Below are 18,596 nucleotides of genomic sequence, written 5' to 3' on the forward strand. Positions count from 1 at the left end.
TCACCCCTCCCCTCCAAATCTCCCCCATATCCCATCCCTTTCAAATCCCTCCCCTTGCCCCTTCCCTCCCAAACTCCCCCCTCACCCCTCCCCTTCAAATCTCCCCACCCTCATTGCTTCTCAATTTCCCCCCTCTCACTCCCCCTCCTCAAAGCGTCCTCCCCGCTTCTTCCCCCTTCAAACTCTCACCTCCATCTCCCCCAACCTTCTGCCTCGCTCTTCCCCCTCCTCAAATAACACCTCATTGTGGCTCACCCAATCACCATCAAACCTTTTGTCCGCCCCATCCTTCCCTTTCTCCGAGCTATTCTGAAATCTCTGACACACCTTCAACAGCTCTCCCTACCTCTTCCACCTCCTCCACATCTTACCCTACCCCTCCTCCCCCCTGTTCTGTATCTGATGCTCCCCCTTCCTCTTCATTAACGGTATGGACCTCAAACATCCGGGGCCTTCGTTCAAACTTAACTGATCTCTCCATACAGGTTGCTTCTGTCAAACCAGACGTGATCTGCTTAACAGAAACTTTCCTCCTTTATGATGTCTCTGATTCCATAGTATCTCTCCCGGGCTACTCCCTCCTCCGGTATGATAGACCTGAGCCTCGTCCTGGAGGCGGGGTTGCTATCTTTATCAAAAACTCTCTTCCTCACTCGCCCTGCACTGCACTCTCTCCACCTCACCCCCAGGAATACCTCTGGCTACGGCTTCCCCTTCGCTCCCACCTCTTGTTCATATGTGTGTTGTACCGTCCACCAAACAGTGATGACTCCATCTACATCTCGCTGTCTGATGATATGGACCAACTTCTATCTACTCATCCCAACTCTCTCTTCCTCATATGTGGTGATTTCAACTGTCATCATGCCAGTTGGCTGGGTGTGGGTACCTCTCTCACCAGCCATGGCTCCTCAGCAAAGGACTTCTGCGACTCACTGGGACTGACACAATCTGTCAATTTCCCGACCCGGATCTCAGTCAACGGAACATCTTCTCTTCTGGACTTGGTTATGACTAACTTCCCTGAAAATGTCTGCTGCTCTTCTTCTGCTCCGATCGGATCATCTGATCATGTCCTTGTTAAAGTGGACATCTCTCTGACCATCCTCAGGGAGCCTGCTCAGCGTCGACGAGTCTGGCATTTCACTCAGGCCAACTGGCACGGTCTTCAAGCAGCCATCAATCATCTGGACTGGTCTCCCATCTCTACCACCTCTGACATCAACTCATCCTGGGAATTCTTCCAAAGTAAATTGCTCTCTCTCATGCACAGATTTATCCCATCTCGTCTTCAGTTGTCATACCCTTCCTCCCGTCCATGGTACACGGAATCTTGTGGTGAGGCTGTTGCCCAGAAACAACTTGCCTTCGTCTCCTGGAAAGCAAATCCAACGGAAGGAAATCTCATTTCCTTTCACAAAGCCCGAAACAAGTGTGTGTCCACCCTCAGGAGAGCCAGGAAACAATATCTCTCCGTTCTCAAGACCGAACTCTCTTATCTGTCTCCCTCTTCCAAATCCTGGTGGCGTCTGGTCAAATCCGTTTCTGGTGTTTGTTCCCCCTCCATCCCCTCCCTTACCTCAAACGGCTACACAGCTGACTCCGCACGTGAAAAAGCTGAATGCCTCAACTCTGTGTTTGCCTCTAAATCTTGTGTCCCAAACCCATCCCTCTCTGTACCCACCATACCCAGTCGTACCCTGCTGCTCCTGGACTCCGTGTCCTTTCCTCCTGACAAGGTGGAAAAGCTTCTGTCAACCCTCGACTCTGATTCTGCAACTGGACCCGACGGCATCAGCCCACGGGTCCTAAAATCCTGCTCTGCTGCTCTATCTCACCCTCTCTCTGTTCTCTTCACCCTCTCTTTTGCTCAAGGTCAACTGCCATCTGCTTGGAAATCAGCCAACATCACCGCTTTGCACAAAAAAGGTGCAAAAACAGATCCTAGCAACTACAGACCAATCAGCCTTCTCCCAATTTATCAGCAAAGTCATGGAATCCATCATTGCTTCGGATATGAAATCTTTCCTCTTCTCCAATGGCTTGATCTCTGATCATCAATTTGGTTTCAGACCAGGTCACTCTACTCTGGACATGCTGCTTCTGCTGTCTCAACAATGGATGGAGGTCCTCAATGCCAAACAGGAAATTAGAGCTGTCTCCCTCGACATATCATGTGCCTTCGACACGGTCTGGCACCCCGCTCTGCTCACCAAACTCTCCTCCTTTGGTATCCATGGAAATCTCCACGCATGGCTGGCGGACTTCCTCTCTAGTCGTCGTCAACGTGTGGCCCTGAATGGGTTTCTCTCATCTCCTCTTCCTGTTCAGGCTGGAGTTCCCCAAGGCAGTGTTCTGGGCCCCGTGCTTTTTCTGGTCTTCATCAATGATCTCTCTGACTCTCTCGAAAATCCTCTCTATCTCTTTGCTGATGACTCCACTCTCTGCCGCTCCATTCCTCTTCCCTCAGATCGGCAGTCTGCTGCCTCCTCACTCTCTGAAGACCTGGACAAAATCACAGACTGGTCAAACAAGTGGAACATGTCTTTCAATCCTGACAAATCTCACACTCTTACTATGTCTCTCCGAAAAGATCGACTGGACAACCCTCCCATCTACTTTCTCAACAATCCTCTCCAAGAAGTTCTGTCGCTCAAGATTCTGGGTCTCACTATCTGCCATGATCTTTCTTGGGAAAACCACATTTCCAAGCTGGCCTCCAAAGCCAGTCGCCGACTGGGCATCCTCCGTCGTGCGAAGTCCTTCCTCGGCACACCTGAGCTCCTCACCACATACAAGGCTTTCATCCGCAGCTCAATGGAATACTGTTCTCCCCTATGGGCCGGTGCTCCTGCCTCACACCTAGCTCGGCTTCACGCTGTTGAAACCAAAGCTTTCAGAATTATTGGAATCTCCCGCGATGAAGCTATCTCTGAGGGCCTTTCACTCACTCACCGCAGGCAGGTAGGTGGTCTTTCTGTCTTCTACCGACTCCTCTCCGGCCTTGCACCCCCAGCTCTCTCTGTGCTCTGTCCCCCAAATATTCCTACAGGTCGCACAAGATCTGCCAGCAACCCTCTGATGGTTAAACTGCCGAAATCTCGGCTCTCTGCTCACCTTCACTCTTTCATTCCTCTTTTCTCCCGCCTCTGGAACAAACTCCCTCACTCCCTTCAATCCCACTCCTCCCTCCAGGTCTTTAAAACAGCTGTTCACCACCATCTCTTATCTTCCCCCATCCAAAACCTTGATCTTTTCTACCCCCGCTAATTCACCCCAGATCCACCTTGTTTGGAATTCCAACTTCTTTCCTGGAAGTCCTGGCAGTGTCCATATGTTTTATACCTCTCCCACCGCCCCCTTCCCACGCCCCCCCCCCCCCCCAAAGCCCTCGCCCTCTCTCAGATCTCTCGATGTCTCCATGTCTCTCGGTCCCTGCTCTCAAATGTTGTGTTTGTGTCCTTCCCCCTCTCTCCCCATCTTGTCTACCGCTCCCTATGTTATATGTTTTATGTGTCGGTTTGTCTTTCTGTGTGATTAATGTTCGCTCTTTCACGAGCCTCGACCTTGTATACAAAAAAAAAAAAAACAAAAAAAAAAAAAAAAAAAAAAAAAAAAAAAAAAAAAAAACATTACACGAATACATCCGTTGGGCCTTCGAGGCCCAATGGCTGCGTTTATGTAGGGTTTTTGACGCCTGCACCGAAGAGTTAATGTCATAAAAATTAACAACCACTGACTGAAAATGACCTCAACCTCCAGCACTCCAATAATATTGATTGGAAATCTCCATAAAGTATTTCAGATAAAGTTGCAAATGTACCTGGATTCCACTCTTACCTCCGTAGCAAAAGCCAAGCAGGCATGGTATGATGGAATGGAATGTTGGGGTAAACCAAACCGAATAACAACAATGGACGTGACTAACAATGGAGGGAGCATCTTATCGCTGTATGTTTGTGAATGATTCGAGTTTGATTCAGAAAATTAACAAAATGAGTGAAAGTGAAATTTATAAATTCCATAATTACTTTAAAATACAATAAATTAAATAACTCAGTAAACAATGGAATTTCTGTCAAACATGAACACGGTTGGACTTGGAAAGGAAAGGTGCATCGAATGAGCTCCATTTCATCAAAGGGGATGAAATTTATATCGACTTCCAAAAACAGTTTTGTGGAGTATTTAATAGTTATACAGAATAACAAAAACACACACACACACACACATACACACATATACACATATACACACACACATACACATACACACATACATACATATACACATGTACACACACACACACATACACACATATACACACACACACACACACACACACACATATACACATATACACACACACATACACATACACACATACATACATATACACATGTACACACACACACACATACACACATATACACACACACATACACATACACACATACATACATATACACATATACACACACACATACACATACACACATACATACATATACACATGTACACACACACACACACACACACACACACACACTTTTCATGTATCTTGCGAAATGCCTATTTCAATATTTGATTTCTGTATCTCTAATGAAAATTTGCCTTATGGGATCGGGGATAGCTTTGAGGTATGCACACCTATCGCTGAACTCGCTAGCTTGGGTTCGAATCCCGACCAAACTGTAAACTGCCATTATGGTGTTTCCCATGCAGAGCGAGGCATCAATGTGTGCGCCGTTCGGGTGGACATTAAACGAGCATCCCATCTGACCCCCATTAGATGGTGGACGTTAAAGATCCCACTGTGTCCTCCGTGAAGAATATGTGACCATTTGCCAAGACCCTGAACAAATTCAAAATTCCTACAAAAACCGTTCAGACTTGGACTCATCCTAAGTGACGTGGCTCCACATTAAGCTGGGCAGCCGGTTCGTGATAGACTTTGGCCAAAAAGTTTCCCCAGCCAACCCCACGAGGTAGGAATACTTGACCGTTAAAGATATCATCAGAAGTTACGAAAATTGAGTTTTCTTTGTACGAGTCCCTCTGATGCTACTCATGCAGTCAAATTGATCATTGCAAGTTTGGCAGCCATGGGTGTAATTTTATTTCCCAGTTTAAATTTTCATTCACTCATGGTGATCGTATGGGCCAGAATCTCAAGCCTAGAACCTTCATCAATTTGTTAAAGCACCATGCAGGCTTAGGAACCCTTTAAAACCTCAACAGGTATCATTAATTTTGATCCACAGGGATTAGGGTCCTCATTAAGCTCAAAAGGTAGAAGAAGAACAAGTAGGATCTTCACATATAAGTGAACAAATAAGGATGAATCACTGACTCTTTATGCCAGGTAACAGATTTACTGATCAACCAACTGACACCAGGTATGCTTGAAAATGACACACAAGGCATTTTTTCATCAAGCATCCTTCAAAAGATAGTTTTTCAAATTGGAAAGTGTATAACTGCCATTAATACCAATATTTACGTACGTCACCGAAGGTGGATGGATGTTATATATTCAGCCCTTTGTCTGTCTGTCTGTTTGTGAACTGGATATCTCAAAGATTTATGGATGGATTTGGACTAAACTTGGCGGACAGGTTGTATTTGTGACAAGGGTAAATCAATTCGATGTTGGTGAAGATCCGAATCCGGATCTGGATACTAATATAGATTCAAAAACGATATATATATATATATATATATATATATATATATATATATATATATATATTGTTATGAATTTTGGGGTAGTGATATATAGATTCAGGTAGATCTGCATCGGTAGGTGCTCCGATGATCGTGGGTAGAAAGAACCACTTCGATGTACATAAGTCAGGGACCTGTTTAGCCGAATGTCGGGTAAGTGTATCTCCGTGGTCATACAAGGATGACTCCTGTGCTAATTATCGTAGTGATTATGCTAATTCCCCTGTCCCCAGAACCTGGTAATCATCCCGTTGTCCGTTATGGCACTGCACTTTAGACACATTACAATAGAATGGCCCGAGTACACTAATTAAATCCCCCCCCACAATAAAACCACCAAACAAGTAATTTTGACATCACCGGCTACATCACCAACCTGTATGGCAACATCGAGCAAGCAGGCAGAAGACATGCCCAGAGGGGCAGCGATTGGACGAGACACCACCAATAGGAAGACACGAGGCAGGACGAAGCCCGCCGATTGGTAGAGGGAGGAGCGAGGAGAAATGACGCGCTGATTGGCCACGGACCGATGGCATGAAGGAGAAGCGACGCGGCCATTGGTGGAGCTCTGGGCCGGTGCTGTTGGCCTGCGCTGAGTGGAGGAGGAGCATGTTGATGTCAGAGCTGGGATTATAAAAACAATTGTACACTGACATTTTCTCTCTTGCTCTAGACCTGCTCTTGCTTCTGGTGCCTGCCTGCGAGTGTGTGCCGACGATTCTCCCCCCTATCTTTACGTTCTGGACCTCGGTGAGGGCGACGGTGTGCCGAGACCTTGCTTGGGATTGTGAGGAGGCCGAGTTGCGAACCAGGAGCTGGAGGCGAGGATCTGTGCGGCAACTCCTGTTCGCTTCACGCTGGATGAGGCCAGGAGTGAGAGGACTCTCGGTGAGGCCTAGCAGCGTGCGAACGAGGGGACTGCGGCCTTTTTCGCGCCAACGACTGGAGGTTCCCGCCAATGCCCCGGACTGCTTTTGGCGACCCTGACGAGACCCCACAAGCCGCTCGCAGCTAAGTCACACATCAAATCCTAACTCCTATTTATTTCATTAATATATCCCCTGTGCGTGTGTCTGTAATAGGAGCGCTCCATTTAGAGGGATTAGTCCACCGTGTTTGCCTCGTTGTTACCGGCCTTTCATTTAAATAAGGCCAGCATTTGTTTTTGTACATAAAATCCGGTTGGTTTGAGTTACTTTTGCAGGGTTGAAGACTGCCCGGCGGGATCGCTGCAGGTAAACTTCAGCTTCTTCTTCTTCTTCTTTCTCCTCCACGCCGAGCGGTTTTTGCGCTGGTGTGAATCACGGTTGTGCTGCGTGATTTCTGGACCTAATTAAAGTCAAATTCGGTTCGAACTATGCTGGGCCAATGGGGGAAAAGATGTACATGAACAGGATGAAAGGAAACAAAAATGTACACGTATTTTATTTATAATTCACAGAAAAAGGACGAGAGGCAGACATCAATTCTTATCTATCTAAATCCCGACAGGCGCCTTGCACACACACACACTGGGAATGAACCGCACAGGTTAAACTCGAACCGAGCAATGTGCAGCCGCGGACTTGGGTTCGCCAGCTTCTGCGCGCGACTTCTGGGCCGTTCAGGATCCGCAGCTTGCAGAAAGTCCGCAGGGCAAGCCGCCACATCAATGTCAGCACGAACGACGAACCAGGACGGGGAACGATTCAGTGCAGACGACGACCCATCTCGGATGAAGCACCACGAGGAACGAAGGTCGAGCACAGGAAGGATGAACCAGCATGGAGGACAGCCAGCTCAAAGGACCATGACGAGAGAGAGCAAAGTGTGATGGACATGGGTTTTATATCGGGTGAAAAAGCTCCCTATAATGTTCCGCAGGCTCCTATTTGCCGAGGCAATACTGGTAGTTTGCTGGCGGAGTTTGCTAGGGAAGTGTCCATGACCTGATTGGTTGCTTACGTGTCCACGACCTCTCATTGGTTGTTTGCCTGTCCACAATCTCGCATTGGTTGTTTGCGTGTCCACAATCTCTCATTGGTTGTTTGCGTGTCCACAATCTCTCATTGGTCGTTTACGTGTCCACGACCTCTCATTGGTTACCTGCTGGTGACGTGGGCGGTTCTTTTAGCCACGCCTACCACAGTCGCAGTTCATCACGTGGACTGTGCTTTTAGCCACGCCTACCTGCACCTGAACAACATCTTTGTTCTTCAACCATATGAAGGCTTGAATCCCGCCTAAACTCAATGCATATTTGCTTTAATTACTACACAATGGGAAGGGAGCTAATCTTTACATTTAATAAGAAATAACTGACTAAAGCAGGTACATGTTGTCGTGTAATTAACTAGAGGGGTTATTCTTTATTGCAAAACAACAACAATATATATATATACACAACTTTTTGAGATATCTTGATATATATATATATATATATATATATATATATATATATATATTGTTGCGGATATGAGGACTGTATTTTTTTTATTGTGTGTATTATTATTAGTGTTTATTCTGTGCCTCCTGCCTCCGGAGCTGTGTAAAGGTCAAAGGGCGTCCCATAATTAGTCCATAAAGCATCCACACCACAGCCAATCATAGAATACCCCTGTTCAATAGTTATATCTTATTATGTGTTTTAGGGTAAGGCTGTGTCTCCCATTAATTGAAATACTCCATTGCACCAGTGAAAGAGATAGATTCCCTTCACTCCCATTCCTAAAACCTCCATTCCCCCTTTCGTCGATTGGAAACTACCTCCGCTCCAATTGCCGCCATTGACCACGAGGCAGGGTTGGGGAAGAAAGGCGGGTCCCCACCTCGTCATAGAGGGGAGGAGTGAGTCAGCCCCACTCAACCAACCACGAACAAGGGGTTGGACTTGGAGAGGGTGTGGAGAGAAACATCGAGGAGGTTCGCGAAGGTTGAGGGGCGGGGCCTATATAACCCACAGCTAGGGCGTTTCCCAGAGGAGATGAGCTTTTACAGAGAGACGAGAGGGAGTCCAAGCAGTTGGGTCCAAGAGAGGCGCGTTGAGTTGAGTCCGAGAGAAGTCCAGAGTTGAGCTGCAGCTCGAGCCACCGAAACTGCACTTACTGCAGCTCGAGCCACCGAAACTGCACTTACTGCAGCTCGAGCCACCGAAACTGCATTTACTGCAGCTGGAGCCACCGAAACTGCAGCCACAGCAGCGTGAGGCCTGGACGGCAGTTTGGAGCAGGGCCGCGAAGGAGCGGCGGCTGCCCACGAGTCGATCGGCTGCAGGACCAGTTGGACCTCCCTATCCCGCCAGCCATCCATCTCCCGCCAGTCCTATCATCATTCCCCGCGTGAGTCTGTCCTTGTTTGTTCTGTCCCTGGGTTAATTAAGACTGTAGGTAAGCTAGCGTTGCACTGTGTATCTAATATCTTCTGTAAATAAACGTGATTGCTTTCTTCCTGCTTATATGTGTAAATAATAAATCCAATTACTCTTCTGTACGTCTTCTTCCTCTTTGTATTCGGTCGCTTTAGAGTTTTCCATATTGAGCAGCCGCGGTGCGATACGGCCAACGTTTGGGTGGAATCGGGTTCTAGTCGGGGAATAACTGTTCGGTCGCGGTTACACCACCACTCGGTCAAAATAACATCTTAACCGCGTCCGTAACAATTGGTGTCGGGGAGTGAGATACGAGGCCCGAAGCGCGCTTAACGCGCTCAAAATTACAAGCTGTTGGAAAATTGTGTTTTAAAGCAAAACCCGAATTTTGAAATCGCGCCATGGCTGGTCAAGGCGACGGGATGCCGGTGGGAGAGATAGACGGGGTGGAATCGACCCAGGACCTCGGGGAAATGTATGTGGATGAAAGAGAGGAGGAGAACATTGGCAATGTGGTTGAGGGGGTATCAGATGCACAAAATGGCGCTCTCGCGCACGAGGTTTCAGGCGTGCAAAATGGCGCCTTTGCGCACGTGGTTACAGCGGCACCAAATAGAGCCGCGCCCTTTGTACCAACGGTGGAAGACATGCAATTAATTATGGCTGAAATGAAGGCCCTTTTGGACAGGAACAGTGAGCGATTGGGAAACCAAATTGAAGAAATAACGAACGGAATGAGGGCCGATATGGAGAGAATGGAGCAGAGGGACAGAGACCGCAGGTTGGGCGAGAGGGTCCCACGGGTGCACAGGGAGGTAACGCGGGTCGAAAAGCGCTGGTTGAGCGAGGCGGAGGAAAGCACGGGTAACCGGACCGGGGTAGAAATCGCGACACGGGGTTTGGAAAAGCCGGCGACCGATGAGGTAGAGGGAATTTTATTAAAGCCAACGGTCGTCGAGGTGAGTTAAGAAAAAGTGGAAGTGGGCATTGAAATTGAAGAGACCGGGGACTTAGAAAACCACTCGCAGCGGGAGAAAGAAATAGATTATGTACAAAGTCCCTGCTCAAATCATGATGATGTACTCGCTAATCCAAATGGAGGTTGGCAGGTTCGCGTGGAGAAAAGGATCCCCCAGGTGTCGTGCTGTGTATTGTGCGGGGAGATTTTGTAAGAGGATGTTTGGCGACAAAAGAATTTTCGCGCGCTTGGGATCGAGGAGGCATCCGGGCGTTGGTGAAGGGTCCCGTGTGAGTAAAAATGGCACGCGTGTGAGGAAAAAGTGTGCGTCAAAGGGTGAGCGTGTTACGAAGCGCGATTGTGATACCGAGTGCGAGCGAGAATGCACGTCGAAGTGTACGTGCGAGGGTGAGAGTGACCCGGAGAGTGAGTTGGTGGTGGAGCGGGTGTGAGAATACACGCTTGGAATGGTCGAGGGTGTGCGAGGAAGCACACCTGAGTTGGTAGCGCGAGTGTGGGAGAGCCCATCTGAGCGCGTTAGTGGGTGGATGCCAGAGTGCACGCCCATGGTGAGTGTTACGGAGGACGTAACGGAGGAGAGGTGTGGACCGAGGTGTGCGCGAGAGGTGTGGTGTGTAACAGGGAGAGTGTTGGTGGAATGTACGGACGGCGTTGGAACGCCGGGTTTTGTGAGGGTAAAAGGGGTAGCGTATGCGTGTGAGCATGCAGGTGAAGCAGCGACAGTAACCGGGTTCGCGGTTAGGGCGACGGATAGCCGATGCGAGCACTCGGGGCGCGGTGTGCTTTGTTGGATGCGAGGCCCGGCGCGGATCGAAGCTGCGTCGTTTCTCTTCAAAGCGTCGTTGCCGATTCGGGCTTGGCCCCACCCGCACGGTCGAGTCCGGGCCTTGTCGGGCCAGGCGACCGGTCCGGTTCAAGGGCGAGTGGGAGGAAGCAGAACGGTGCCCCCTCGTGGGGACAGGGTTCCGACCGAGGGAGATTGAGCCATCGGGCCCGGGACCGTAAGGTGCCGCGCCGGGATGGTGCGTGGAATCTCGGCCCAACCAAACCACCTCCCTTGAACCGAAAGCCGGACGGATTCAACCTGCAGGTGACCAAACCACCCGAATTCATTGCTCGGCTTTACGAACCGAGTTTAATGATGTCACGACGCACCGAGGCTAGGATATAGCGGACTGTGATGATGGTGATAGTGATAGTGATAGTGATTTGATACGAAATTTAGAAAAGTGAATAGAATTGGCAGTAATTGAAAATTTTTTGATTGGTTGAAATTTGGTGAGCAAAATTGATAGTGGGACCTCCCCGATGTGGTGGGATGGCAACTCTGTCATCCCTCACAGAAAGGGGGGGCAAAGGAGCACTAGGTTTATGGGGTTGATGGCAGTGAAAACTAGCCCAGGTGGGTTAGGATATTGTGTGTAGGGATCTAGCAAAGATGACATTAGGTAACGTTAAGATTAGTTAGTGACAAGGATACCTGTAGTGGGGACGCAGGTAGATTAGTGTGGATGATAATGACGTGGTATGTGCTTAGTTTAAAGGGAAGACGGGGAGCACTAAGTTAGCAGGGCAACAGGTAGTTCAGATGATGCCGTGTGAGTGTTGGAGGTGTATTCAAGTGTATTGAGCAGTGTGTGAGGATTGAACAGGTGTGATGGAACAGGTGTGATTGCACAGGTGTGCAACTGAACAGGTGAATGGAGCAGTGTTTGAGTGATGGTGATGTGTATTGTGATGACCAAATGGCCCAGGAAGGAAGGAGGGTGCAGATGGCACCAGGTGATTGCACAGGTGTGCAACAACAGCTGTATGTGGCTATGTGGAATAAATGGTAGTGTGGAATATATGGGGTATTGGAATGGATGGTCGTGGAGTGAGTATGGTGGAAATTATGGAGTGGAGTAAGTGGTACGGAGTGGTGTGCATGGTGCGAAGGTTTGGATGGGGGAAGAGTGGACCCCTTTCACGAGTACCCGGGGAGGGTAGTTTAAAGAGTAGTTAGAAGGTATAGGTAAATTGTGGTTGGATATTGGCATCTGTGGTGCGGGTGGAAGAATGGTGATTGGATGGGTGCATTCGTGTTGTGGAAATGGCTGGGCGTGTAGCCTGTTAGTGTGTGTAGTTGGTTTGGGCACTCCACCACTGTGAGGATGTCGGCCAGGTGAGGCCGCAGCTGGGCTCTGGGAGCCGGTAGTTGTGGATGGGGCCGGAGGATCCGGAGGACGGACCCGGGTAGCCCAGTGCCAGAGGGCACCGAGGGGTGACAGAGCCAGGAGGGGCCTTCCCCAGTTAGATAGGTTAGGTAAGGAGCAGGTAAGCTCGGGTGGCAACTGCAGTGGTGGAGGTGTGCAGGTGGGTAGACCTGCTGGGAGAGCTACACGTCTCAGCCCAGAAATTGTGCAAAGGCACCGGGAGATGAATCGGGGGAGTGAGACCCCAAATTGAGAAGCACCACAGTTTGGTCAATGGGAATTGGTTTTTAGAACCCATAGTGTAAGTTGGCCAATGGATTGGCAGGGAGAGACCCCGGGTAGTGTAAAGTGTGTTAAAGTCATTTAGAGGATAGTTAGGATTGAAGTCTCCTCGCACCATCTACATGCACTCACCTGAGATGACGTACCTCCACACCATGCCATGTTTTGTTATTTTACTGTGCAAATGTTTGGATTGTGAGATGCATCATGACGTGGGTGTGACACCAGTGCTTTGTTGTTCCATCTCTTCCTCCTTATGAGGATTGATGATGAATTGGCCATTGGGTGATGGCAAATTTAGAAGTAGAGGGATTGTGGAGACGAATTTGGTATAAGGGAAATATGGGGAAGACGTGACGGTAGTGACGAATTTGTAATGTGTAGATTTTGTACATATGGGGTAAGGGCAAGGGTAGTGTAGGTGACAGGGGGGTGACGTACGGTAGGGACGAGCTTTCTCACTTCGCCTTCCGTACGCATTTCGCCTTGCATTGCCTTATTGATGTGTACCCTTGTGACCTTACCCCTCGCTCATTTCCCCCTTTTGTCTCCCACATGACCTGTGCACCATTGGGCGCCGAGGGGAGCGTGCGTGAGTCCTCCATTGTGCGCCCGGAACTCTCAGAACCAGCTGTCTGCATCGATGCACCACATGATGGACCACAGGTCTGTGGCCGAGCACCACTTATGGACCCCATGGGTTGGGGCATGGCCCCTCTGCTGGAACCGGCCATGAGGGCCCGAAATCTTGCTGGCGGACCTTGGCCACAGGGCACCGATGCCCCACAGGTGAACCACACTAGTCGGCCCTGTGGGCCATAAATAAAGAAAATAAAATGGACACGTTGGGCACACTTTATTGCAAATAGGCCGCCAGTAAGAAAATGAGAGAGAATGACAACAACTGGAAGACATAATAATAGCCAGCAGAGGGAGCCGAAGAGCAAGAGACCACCTGCAGGGTTAGGGGTTGTTGATTTATTTTTATTATTGAACATGCATTGAACACTGATGAACTGTGGTGACTGCACCGATTGGTGCTTGAGGGTGTGTTGGTGCGTTATAGGTGCTTTCATGGTGCATTGATGCAGAGCAGACTGTCTCCCCCCAGAAAGAACAATTACAGGTCCTGGGTTAGTTTTGTAAATAAAAGCAGTCATTGTAAATAATGCTCCCCACCGTCAGTGTGTAGTTTGAAGACCATTCCGCAATTCGGTTAACTGTGGGCGTAAGTCTGTTAGGCAGGGTGCAATGGAGCAGCGGGACACATTTATTTATGTTTTAAAAAACTGTCGCACTCAGGGTCAGGTTAAAAGTAGAGGGAACTACACCTACGTGTCACACTAAATAAAAGTTGTAGGCCCGGGTCGTGCCTAAGAGGAGGAGGGTGCAGTGTTGCGGATATGAGGACTGTATTTTTTTTATTGTGTGTATTATTATTAGTGTTTATTCTGCGCCTCCTGCCTCTGGAGCTGTGTAAAGGTCAAAGGGCGTCCCATAATTAGTCCATAAAGCATCCACACCACAGCCAATCATAGAATACCCCTGTTCAATAGTTATATCTTATTATGTGTTTTAGGGTAAGGCTGTGTCTCCCATTAATTGAAATACTCCATTGCACCAGTGAAAGAGATAGATTCCCTTCATTCCCATTCCCAAAACCTCCACTCCCCCTTTCGTCGATTGGAAACTACCTCCGCTCCAATTGCCACCATTGACCACGAGGCAGGGTTGGGGAAGAAAGGCGGGTCCCCACCTCGTCATAGAGGGGAGTGAGTCAGCCCCACTCAACCAACCACGAACAAGGGGTTGGACTTGGAGAGGGTGTGGAGAGAAACATCGAGGAGGTTCGCGAAGGTTGAGGGGCGGGGCCTATATAACCCGCAGCTAGGGCGTTTCCCAGAGGAGATGAGCTTTTACAGAGAGACGAGAGGGAGTCCAAGCAGTTGGGTCCAAGAGAGGCGCGTTGAGTTGAGTCCGAGAGAAGTCCAGAGTTGAGCTGCAGCTCGAGCCACCGAAACTGCACTTACTGCAGCTCGAGCCCCCGAAACTGCACTTACTGCAGCTCGAGCCACCGAAACTGCATTTACTGCAGCTGGAGCCACCGAAACTGCAGCCACAGCAGCGTGAGGCCTGGACGGCAGTTTGGAGCAGGGCCGCGAAGGAGCGGCGGCTGCCCATGAGTCGATCGGCTGCAGGACCAGTTGGACCTCCCTATCCCGCCAGCCATCCATCCATCTCCCGCCAGTCCTATCATCATTCCCCGCGTGAGTCTGTCCTTGTTTGTTCTGTCCCTGGGTTAATTAAGACTGTAGGTAAGCTAGCGTTGCACTGTGTATCTAATATCTTCTGTAAATAAACGTGATTGCTTTCTTCCTGCTTATATGTGTAAATAATAAATCCAATTACTCTTCTGTACGTCTTCTTCCTCTTTGTATTCGGTCGCTTTACAGTTTTCCATATTGAGCAGCCGCGGTGCGATACGGCCAACGTTTGGGTGGAATCGGGTTCTAGTCGGGGAATAACTGTTCGGTCGCGGTTGCACCACCGCTCGGTCAAAATAACATCTTAACCGCGTCCGTAACAATATATATATATATATATATATATATATATATATATATATATATATATATATACACACACACACACACACACACACACACACACACACACACACACACACACACACACACACACACACACACATCACAAAACAAGATATCTCAAAAAGCAAGATATCTCAAAAAGTTGTGGACGGATTATGACAAAACCAGGTGGATGAGTTGGGTGTGTGATAAGGATGAATTAATTCGATTTTGGTGAGGATCCCGATCCGGATACTAGAATTTTCAGTGAAACTTCACAATTGAGAGATATGGCCAAAAACTATACATAGCACGATATTTGAAAAAGTGGATGGATTAAGACAAAACTAGGTGGATGAGTTGGTTAGGTGACAAGAAAAAGTGACTAGATTTTCGTTCAGGTCCGAATCCAGATCTGGTCTATCAGTGGGATACAAAACATAAACTGTTCAGCCTGGCGGAGGTACTGTATGTGCTCCACTGAGTTCTGTTCTAGTTTGAACTGTGTATTCTCCAACATTAATAAAACATTTAAGAAGATAAATGACAGCAAACTCATATTTTGAAATCATCTGCTTTCTCAGTTATCTGACCCTCCCTAACAACTGCAAGATACACACATTCTTCCAGTTACCCCCTTGTGATTAAACTTCCCAAATCCAGACCGACTGCAAACCTGAAATCTGTTATTCTTTGCTTCTTCTGTCTCGGGAACCACCTTTGTTAGCTCACACTTCGCCCCAAGAATTCAAGCATAAGCAGGTGCTTTGGCATCTCTTGTCATCCCCAATTCAGACTCATTATCTTTATTACCCCCATTAACCTTTCCTAACCCAAACATTTTATTTGCTCGTTTCAGTTTCCTCCTCCTTCCCTGTCTACTTTATTGTTCGTTCATTTCCTTGATGTTTGTCCCACCGTCAGTTTTACCTTGCTCTTCCATGAGCCTCGCTCCTGTGTAAGGAAAGGTTAAAAAAAAAACCACAGCAGTGGGCCAAAGACACTGTCTTGGGGCATTCCAACCTCGAAAAGGAGAGGAGATTAGAGCGACGGACCAACTATGAGAATGGAAGAAGTCAGTAAGCCATGAGAGAGGTGGCTTTGGATGTTGTAAGCAGAAAGTTAGGAGAGCAAGGTAGGGTGTGAGCCTATGTGAAGAGTCTGTTTCAAATGCTCAAGATATGTTCAGTGAGAAGAACCTGATTTCATGACCGACATTGAGTACCTGCATCCTTTGTTGGAAGAGCCTTTTAATAATATTGGACACTGTGACCCAAAATGTATCAAACCCCAAATCCGAGGAGTCATAAATTAGGCTTAACATTTTGTTTATTTTTGAATAATAATAATAAAATAATAATAACTATAGCAAAGTCGATGATGCACCATCACAAATAGTCACGCTTCCCACCGTGACTAATAGTCACGATAGCAATAGTCACGTGATGCACCAGTCATGGCAAAAGGTTCCACCAGGAATGATCCAATATCTAAATTTGAGTTTAAAATATTTTCCCTATTTTGACCCCTGTGACCTTAAGTCCCCACACCCTGAGAAATTCCCCTTATTACAATATCCCCCTTTTTTCATTCAAAAAAAAATAGGGATAAAATAATAAATAGAGAGCATCTGAAAATGCAAAGTCTGTCCACATCTATTTGTATTCAGCTGCCTTCTCCTTCTTCTACTTCTTCTTTTTCGTCCGTATGCCCAAAATAACGAAAACAGTTGAAAACTAGAACGGGCACTCGGTAGAGCGCATACCTTCGCCGCAGCTACTGTTCTGTACTTGGCATGGGAGTGTAGGGAACAGAACAGTGAACAGTTTGGTGCTGATTTCATGCAAATCGGATAAGAATTGACCGAGTTATGACAAAAAACGCACATTTTGCAAGGTCGTGACCCCCCTGACCTTTGACCCCCAACCGCTAACAAGGGTAATGTCTTCACTGGGTCATGTCGTATATCACAAGATCGGGCATTGAATTCTGAACATTTTGGCATTAGTTGCATGCCAATTGGATAAAAATTGACCGCGCTATGGTAAAAATACGATTTTGACCTTTTCGTGACCTTGACCTTGACCTTTGACCCGATTGCTCCCAAAATCTAATCAAATGTGTCCCGTATAATAACCAATCATCCCACCAAATTTCATGCAATTCGGTTGAATACTTTTTGAGTTATGCGAATAACATACACACACACACACACACACAGACATACAAATAAATACACAGCGATCAAAACATAACCTTCCGCTTTTGCGAAGGTAAAAATTGATGATTTTATGCAACCTTGACCTTTGAGCTTTAGATCTAAAAAAAATAATCAGCTTCTAGCTTTTGATAGGTGAACCAATTCTTTTACCGGATATGCAAATCCTTAAAATTTCAGGTCAATTGGACAAAAATTGATGATTTTATGCAACCTTGACCTTTGACCCTTTGAGTTAAAAAAAATCGACTCCTACCTTTTGATTCGTAAACCAATTCAGTGACCCAATATGCAAATTCATTACATTTCAGGTCAATCGGGTTAAAATTGGCGATTTTACACAACATTGACCTTTGACCTTTTGACCAAAATATTAATTTGCTTTCTTCATATTCCCATAATAAAGCTTTGCTGAAAATTTGATAACAAAACTCAAATGGTAAATTGAAATTACAGATCAATTGGATGGAAATTGACGATTTTATGTGATGCTGACCTTTAACCTTTTGACCAAATTATTAATTTACCCAATCCCTATTCTCATAATAAAGCTTTGATAAAAATATGATGACAAAACCCAAATGGTAAATTTAAATTTCGGGTCATTTGGATGAAAATTGATGATTTTATGTGACGCTGACCGGATATGGTGTAAAGGTGTAAATATTTGCCATATGTTAAGGTGTAAAGTAAAGGTGTAAAGGTGTAAAGGATATTTAGGTGTAAAGCGTGACCTTTTGACGAAATTATTAATTTGCCTTCATATCTTATTATAATAGAACCCCAAATACCCCAAAGTTATGTATATGGTTATGTATGCGACCAAAACGTCTTCTTCTTATTCAAATAAAATTATTAACACCATCTTAATTAACCCTCTTAATTACGTTTAGACCTTTGACAACCCTTTAATTCCCCCAAGACCCTTAATACCACCAAGACCACTGAAGACCCAAAACACCCCAAATACCCCAAATACTGTTGAAGGTCCCGAAGCTCAAAAAGAACCTGAAGATCAAATGGCCACGAAGACCCAAAAGACCCGAAAGACCCCAAATACCCAAAACACCCCAAAAACCCAAAACACCCCGAAGACCCAAAACACCCTGAAGACCCAAAACACCCCGAAGAACCAAAATACCCTTAAAGGCCCAGAGGATGCGAAGACCCCAAAGACCCCGAAGACCCAAAACACCCCAAAGACCCAGAGGAACCAAAAGACCCTTAAGACCCAAAAGCCCATAAAGACTCAAAAGAC

This window comes from Myxine glutinosa, chromosome 2 (assembly GCF_964187855.1).
Source record: "Myxine glutinosa chromosome 2, kmMyxGlut1.1, whole genome shotgun sequence".
NCBI classification, from domain to species: domain Eukaryota; kingdom Metazoa; phylum Chordata; class Myxini; order Myxiniformes; family Myxinidae; genus Myxine; species Myxine glutinosa.